This window comes from Melospiza melodia, unplaced genomic scaffold (genome assembly GCF_035770615.1).
Source record: "Melospiza melodia melodia isolate bMelMel2 unplaced genomic scaffold, bMelMel2.pri scaffold_267, whole genome shotgun sequence".
Taxonomy (NCBI): domain Eukaryota; kingdom Metazoa; phylum Chordata; class Aves; order Passeriformes; family Passerellidae; genus Melospiza; species Melospiza melodia.
Genome location: NW_026948589.1, coordinates 54,254 through 61,321, shown reverse-complemented (window position 1 = coordinate 61,321; position 7,068 = coordinate 54,254). Strand labels below are relative to the sequence as shown.

The 7,068-nt window shown below is 49.5% G+C and overlaps 2 long non-coding RNA genes across 2 annotated transcripts; both read right to left on the bottom strand.

Annotated features, from left to right (window-relative positions):
• Positions 1–575: 575 nt before the first annotated feature.
• Positions 576–1,054, bottom strand: LOC134433809 (uncharacterized). Its single transcript, XR_010031733.1, has 2 exons — positions 739–1,054; positions 576–627 (listed from the first exon to the last, which is right to left on the bottom strand). It is a non-coding gene; the product is annotated as an uncharacterized LOC134433809 (long non-coding RNA).
• Positions 1,055–1,921: 867 nt separating this feature from the next.
• LOC134433807 (uncharacterized) lies at positions 1,922–2,747 on the bottom strand. Its single transcript, XR_010031728.1, has 5 exons — positions 2,677–2,747; positions 2,538–2,581; positions 2,393–2,436; positions 2,271–2,311; positions 1,922–2,189 (listed from the first exon to the last, which is right to left on the bottom strand). It is a non-coding gene; the product is annotated as an uncharacterized LOC134433807 (long non-coding RNA).
• Between the last annotated feature and the right edge of the window lie 4,321 nt (positions 2,748–7,068).

Below are 7,068 nucleotides of genomic sequence, written 5' to 3'. Positions count from 1 at the left end.
GTTTTTCCCTGCCCATCTTGGGATTTTTTTTCCGTTTTTTTTTCCTGGTTTATTTTTCCTCGTTTTTCCTGGTTTTTCCTGCGTTTTTTCTGGTCCATCTTGGGGTTTTTTTCTGGGTATTCTCGCCCATGTTTGGTTTTTTTCCTTGGTTTTTTGTGGGTTTTCCTTGTCCACCTTGGGGGTTCTTCCGGTTTCTTTTTCCTGGTTTTTTTTTTTTTTCTGGGTTTTTTCTGGGCTTTTCTTGCCCATCTTGGTTTTTTTTCCTGGTTTTTTCTTGCCCATCTTGGGGTTTTTAGCTTTTTTTCCCGGGTTTGCTCTTGCCCCTCTTGAGATTTTTTCCCTGGGATTGTTCTGGGTTTTTTCTTGATTTTTTTCTTCCCCATCTTGCAGTTTTTTTCCTGGATTTTTGTGGGGTTTCTTTGTTGCCCATTTTGGGGTTTTTTCTGCTTTTTTCTGGGTTTTTCTTGCCCATCTTGGGTTTTTTTACTGGGTTTTTTGGGCCTTTTCTAGCCTATCTTGGAGTATTTTTCTGGGTTTTTACTTGGCCGGGACCAAAAAAAAAAAAACAGCCAGGGTGGAAGGCAGCTGGGGATTTTTTATTCTCAATTTAACAATGAGTTGCAAAACCTGAAAAGCAAAAGTCATATACACAAGGTTAAATCCAGTCAGCATGCGCTCACACACGCAGAGACGAGCAGACAGACACAGCCACGTGCTCTCACACACACTCCTTCTTACACGCTCACTGTGGCCCTTCCCTGAGATGCTGAAGAAGGTGCTTTGACACATCTCTGGCTGCCGCTCCTTGAGCTAAATGGCAGATCCTGGGGAAAGCAGCAGCCTCGGCGACCTGTGAGACAACAGGAAGGGTCAACAAGTGGCTATCTGACAGCTAGGACTTGTCCCCACTCTGGACTGATGAATTTTCTACCCAAAATCCCACAAAAGACAGATGAACAGTAAAGTTGTTATAACTGTTCTACCTAACTGGGACTATAGGGCAGGGCAGCTCCGATCATAAGTGGTACAGTCTACACACAATATAAGCTGACGCATACAGTGCTAGTGTACACAGAGTGTAAGTACAGACAATATAAGGCGATGCACTTACATTGCATGTACCTATGCTGGCTTATACTGTACGTACTTATACTGTATGTAAGTACATACAATATAAGCCAACATAGGAACATACAATATAAACCACGACTTAAGAAAACTCTCTGGAAGATTACTTATTGAGCCCTGTACCCTTTGAGAAGATGGAACCTATAGAACTACTGCAGTCACGTGAGGAGGGTGTAAGATGCTCCCTCTAGAAGTCCAAGAAAATGGAAAAAAAAGCACTACCAAAGCTGATAGTGAGAAGGAAGATTGGATGAGAACATCTTGTCCCTGTGAGACATTCCTGTCTCAAAGAGTAAAAATGTAAAGATGCTGGAATAAGGGATATCCGGCAAGGAATGTGAGTAGAACATGGCACAGAAGAGAGCCGATAAAGCATTGAGATGTAACAAAGGCCTATGCCGTGGAAGACAATGGACACACACACCATAACATAGACACAGATGACATAACACAGAGACAAGTTGCAACTGCTTGGCACTTTCCCTTTAGGGACCCGAGAGTCCTAGCACAAGACGAGCCAGAGGCCAAGGGAAAGGAAGCCCTATGACAACAGCACGTGATGATTAAATGCAACTCATTAAAGGAAGTTAGGGCCAAAGCAGTTAGGAGGATGCTCGAGAGGCTCAGCAAGCCTAGAGAAGGAAGCGGACTGCCAGGTGACTGCGGCTACAGCTCCGGACCTGAAGGCAAGCTCCACGGGGGAAAGAGCCGTGACAACTTCAAGTCGAGGAAGGCAGATGACGCAAAGTTCACGAGAATGTGGAGATGGGTAGGAACTGCCGTGCCCGGCAAAGGCTCTGGTGAGGCTGAGGAGAAACCCTCTCCCTTTACTTCCAGGGAGCCTGTCCCACTACAGACCTCTCCGCTAAGCTGACATCAGATTGCCTCCTGTGATAGTAAAGGCTTTTCCCCTTCTCCCAACCACTGGCCCCGACACTTAGCTTTTGGAAGACAAGCAGACAAAATCCATCCTCGGTCGGACGTGGACGTTGAGACGTTCTCAATGTGTGCGCTTCGGTGCTGCCGCTTCCAAGCTGTGGCTACAAGCCTGCCCAGGGTACCTAAGGCAAAACAGAAAAGGTGACTATTGCCCTCAAAAACAGTAATCCCCGGGACTCCTTCGCACCCCTGCCCCAGCTCACCTCAAGTCTTGATTTGACTCCAGAGGCCGCCCGGAAGATACCTGCAAAAAGAAAATGTACACACTTAGCATGCTGCTGCATAACGCTCACCTAGGAATCAGCCCGTCTAAACTCCGAGTCACCTGCCCTCCTCTCTTCCCCGGCATGCCTAGGGCAGCAACAGCACCTGCAAAGAAACAAAGCAGAAAAGCATGCTGAGATACTGTGAAAACACAACCTCCCAACCCTGACAAGTATGCCGTACTGATACCTTAAGCTTGAACCCACCTGGCATGGGCATGCTGGGCTAGGATAGATGGCAAGCAGTCCATCTAAAATAAAAAGAGGAATAATACATACCTAGAGCTGCACCAGAAACTGAGACCTCAGCAATAACAACTGTTTCGGTACCCTACTCAATGCTCACCTTGCCCACTCAGCCTTGACAGCTGCTCTCTGCCTTGACTTCCTAAAAATAAAGACAAAGAGCAGAGCTGCAGCAGCCACAATTTATGCTTCCTCTGTAGAGACAAACAGTGACTGACCTTCACAGGTGAATCCCCTCACCCAGAATGGGGGGCTCTGCCCTGGATTTATCCTTCTGCAACTAAAAGAAAGTTAGGATGAAAGTGAAAGGGCTGCAGGATAACTTATGGGCTCCACGTATCCTGTGTCCATCTACAAATCCCATCTAGAATCCAACTACACATTACAAATTCCAAGTCCCTGAGACTTCTCATATTGCACCAGGATATGCAGCAGGGCAGAACAGCAGCTCCAGCACAAATGTGTGCAGACACCCGTGACACAGGACAGACAAGACGTGACAAACACTGGGGACACAACAGGAACGGAAATCTCTTATCAAGGAAAATGGCTGCAAGGACTGAGAGAATGCAAAAGAAGAAGAGTTGAAACTGATGGCGAGCTGATGAGGCTCAGAGAACCCTGGAGGAAGAAGATGCAAACAGAATGATTTATTCCAAAAACTGCAAAGATGGATGCCCGAGAATCCTACAGTCAGAATCCTCTCCCTAACCTCACATCCTTACAAGTCCTACTCTGCTATAATGGATCATTGCGCAGCATGGCTGTCCGTACAGCTCAGAACAAGACATGACAAGACATTGGAGTGGACGCTTCTAAAGCGAGATGCATTTCTGATGCCTGTGTGAGCTCCCCAGTCAAAAGATCTATGGCATGGGTGCCAGGGCGAGGAACGCTGAGATCACGGATGCTAGGAAAGGTTTCTGAGAGGCCCCTCACAGGGCTAAGATGAGAGACATGAGATATCCAGGAAAACACACAATACACAAGTGACACAAGACACACCAGGACTGCTCTGCCCTGCTGCGCACCTCAGCACTGTGACCAAAAGGGAGACTTTGCTTTTATGGGGCCTAAGGGGCAACATCTTGGCTAACCTCATTGCCAGAGCCAACTCAGACCCCCACCTCAGGGAGTCCTGAAAAAGCACCCCACGTTCATCCCCTCTGAGGGTTGCAGCCCTCTGCTTATCTCTCAGACATCAGGGGATGCCTGTGTCAGGTGCAAAGAAAGGCCACCTCGTCACCTGGGAAGGTCCTGCTGGCACCGGGCTGGTGTCCCTCAGACAGCTAGATTAAAGAGAACCAAACATCAGTGCCTGACCTTGGCACCGCATCGGCCAAAACCCCACCACTCTGCTACTCACTATGCTCCTAGGAATGCCCAGCACCTCCTAACCCTGACCCTCTGCCATGGATGCAATGCATCCACACCTGAAAGAAAGTTAGAACATATGTCACACACCTCCACAATAACTTTAACTTTCAAGCTGGAAACACCTTATGTAAACCTAGGAATAGCACCTAGAGCCCAAGTACAGCCCACATCACAAATTCCAACTCCCCAGGGTTTGTCCTACTGAAGCACGCCATGCAGCAGGGCAGAACAGCTCCGGCACAAATACCTGCAAACACCAGTGACACAGAACGTGACAAACAGGGGGACACCAAACACAACACATCATGCTTGTGGTGAGGGCATCGAGGGAAGAGGGCAAAAGGGACCCCAAAGACACACTAGGGAACACAGCACACCAGACAACAGGACACAGACCGGAGCTGTTCTGCACTGCCCGCCTGAAAGCTGCCATCAAAAGAAGAGCCTCTCCCTTTACCTGTCCTAACAGGCCCTTGGAGAAGAATGCTTTTCCCTCTGCTGGTTTTTAACTCTGCCCCAAGAACTCCCAACCTGCTACACTCCCATCGCCAGGCCATGGCCCCAAACTTATCTTTTGGATGATTGGTGAGGGGAATCCACGCTGCACCTGAAATGAGTCTGCCTCGGAGGGCTCTGTGATGGCCTGTTAGCCTCCCAGTCAGCTACAATAAAGAAAACCAAAACCAAAGTATGAGTTCAGACTTATGTGGGCCAAATCCCTGCAAGGCAGCTACTTGCCCTTTCCTGAGCGTGCCTGGCTCCCTCAGGCTCCAGCTTCATCCTGATTCCAAGGCTGTGGCCTTCCTTAGGAGTGGCACCTGGGTAAGAGAAAGGCAAAGTTAAATGGCATTCCTGTGAGTGCAGTGGATGACCTTGTGTGCTGTAAGACATGGCAATGCCTCTGCTAGGCTTCTGAACAGCCTTGGGGGGAGGGGCCCTCAAATAAACAAATAAACACCCTTTCTCACCCTGCTGCCTGCAAACCCCCTCCCAAGAACTCCTAACTGGATACCTGAACACCCTCCCTCTCCCAGTCACAATCCTCAACTCACCTGAAGCCTCAATCTCAAACATCATCCTTGACACTGGGCAGATCCCTCTTGTGACATGATGAATCTCCTGAAAAATGGTTGTGCTTCAGAGCTGAGCGATAACAACCACTTCTCTCCCCTGCCCACCTTGACTGCTGGCATCCAGATTGACTTCCTAAAAAGAAAGACAAAGAACAGAGCTGTAACACAGTCACCATACACACTTCTGCTGCAGAAACAAATGGGGCCTCACCTGCTCGGGGCAATCCCCTCACCCGGGACGGGGCCCTCTGGCACAGATTTAATCCATCTGAATCTGAAAAAAAAGGTAGGACAAGAGTCAAACTGTTGCAGGATAACTGAGGAGCTCCAGATATGATGTGTCCATCTACAAATCCCACCTACAGTCCAACTACACCCCGCATTACACATTCCAAGTCCCCAGGACTTCTCCTATCGCAGCTGGCTATGCCGCAGGGCAGAGCAGCCCCGGCACAAATGTGTGCAGACACCCGTGACACAGGACAGACAAGACAGGACAGACAACGGGGACACAACAGGAACAGAAATCTCTTGGCAAGGAAAATGGCTGCAAGGACTGAGAGAACGCAAAAGGAGATGACCGAGCTGAGACCGATGGTGAGCTGATGAGGCTCAGAGAACCCTGGAGGAAGAAGATGCTAACTGAAGGATTTATTCCAAGAACAGCAAAGATCGATGCCTAGGAATCCTATGGTCAGAATCCTCTGCCTGCCCTCACATTTTTTACAAGTCCTAATCCACCATAATGGATCCAGGTGGGGCATAGCTGTCCGTACAGCTCAGAACAAGACCTGACAAGACACCTGACTGGATGCTTCCAAAGACAGAAGAGAGTCGGATGCCTGTCTGAGCTCCCCAGTCAAAAGTTCACTGGCCCAGGTGCCAGGCCAAGGAATGCAGTGATCACAGATGCTAACAAGGATGCCAAGGTTTCTGACAGGCCCCCCTAAGGTAAAAGACATGGGATACACAAACAACACATAATGCACAACAGACAAGTGACACGAGACACACCGGGACTGCTCTGCCCTGCACACCTCAGCACTGGGATCAAAAGTGAGACTTGGCTTTTATGGGGCCTAAGGGGCCACTTCATGAACACACTACCCCCCCCCCCCCCAAATTGGACTCAAAAACCCCTCCCAGTCATTCCCAAACCAGCACCATGCCTTCATCCCCTCTGTGGGTCACAGCCCTCTACTTATCTCTCAGACATCTGGGGATGCTGGTCCCTGTCAGGTGCATAGAAAGGCCACCTCGTCACCTGGGAAGGTCCTGCTGGCACCGGGCTAGTGTCTCTCAGATAGCTAGATTAAAGAGAACCAAACATCAGTGCCTGACCTTGGCACCGCATCGGCCAAAACCCCACCACTCTGCTACTCACCGCGCTCCTAAGAAGGCCCGGCACCTCCTAACCCTGACCCTCTGCCACACATGGAATGCAGCTGCACCTGAAAGAAAGTTAGAACATATGTCAAACACCACCAGGGTAACTCACAAGCTGCAAACACCTTATGTCAATCTAGGAATAGCATCTAGAGCCCTAGTACAGCCCACATTACAAATTTCAACTCCCCAGGGTTTGTCCTACTGAAGCACGCCATGCAGCAGGGCAGAACAGCTCCGGCATAAATGTGAGCACACACCCGTGAAACGGAACGCGACCAACAGGGGGGACAAGAAACACGACACATCATGCTTGTGGTGAGGGCCTCGAGGGGAGAAGGCAAAAGGGACCCCAAAGACACACCAGGTAACACAGCACACGAGACAACACCAGACAGACCAGAGCTGTTCTGCACTGCCCGCCTGACATCTGCCATCAAAAGTAGAGCCTCTCCCTTTACCTGTCCTAAGAGGCCCTTGGAGAAGAATGCTTTTCCCACTGCCAATTTTTAATTCTGGCACAAGAACTCCCAACCTGATACACTCCCATCTCCAGGCCGTGGCCCCAAACTTATCTTTTGGATGATAGGCGATGGGAATCCACGCTGCACCTGAAATGAGTCTGCCTCGGAAGGCTCTCTGATGGCCTGTTAGCC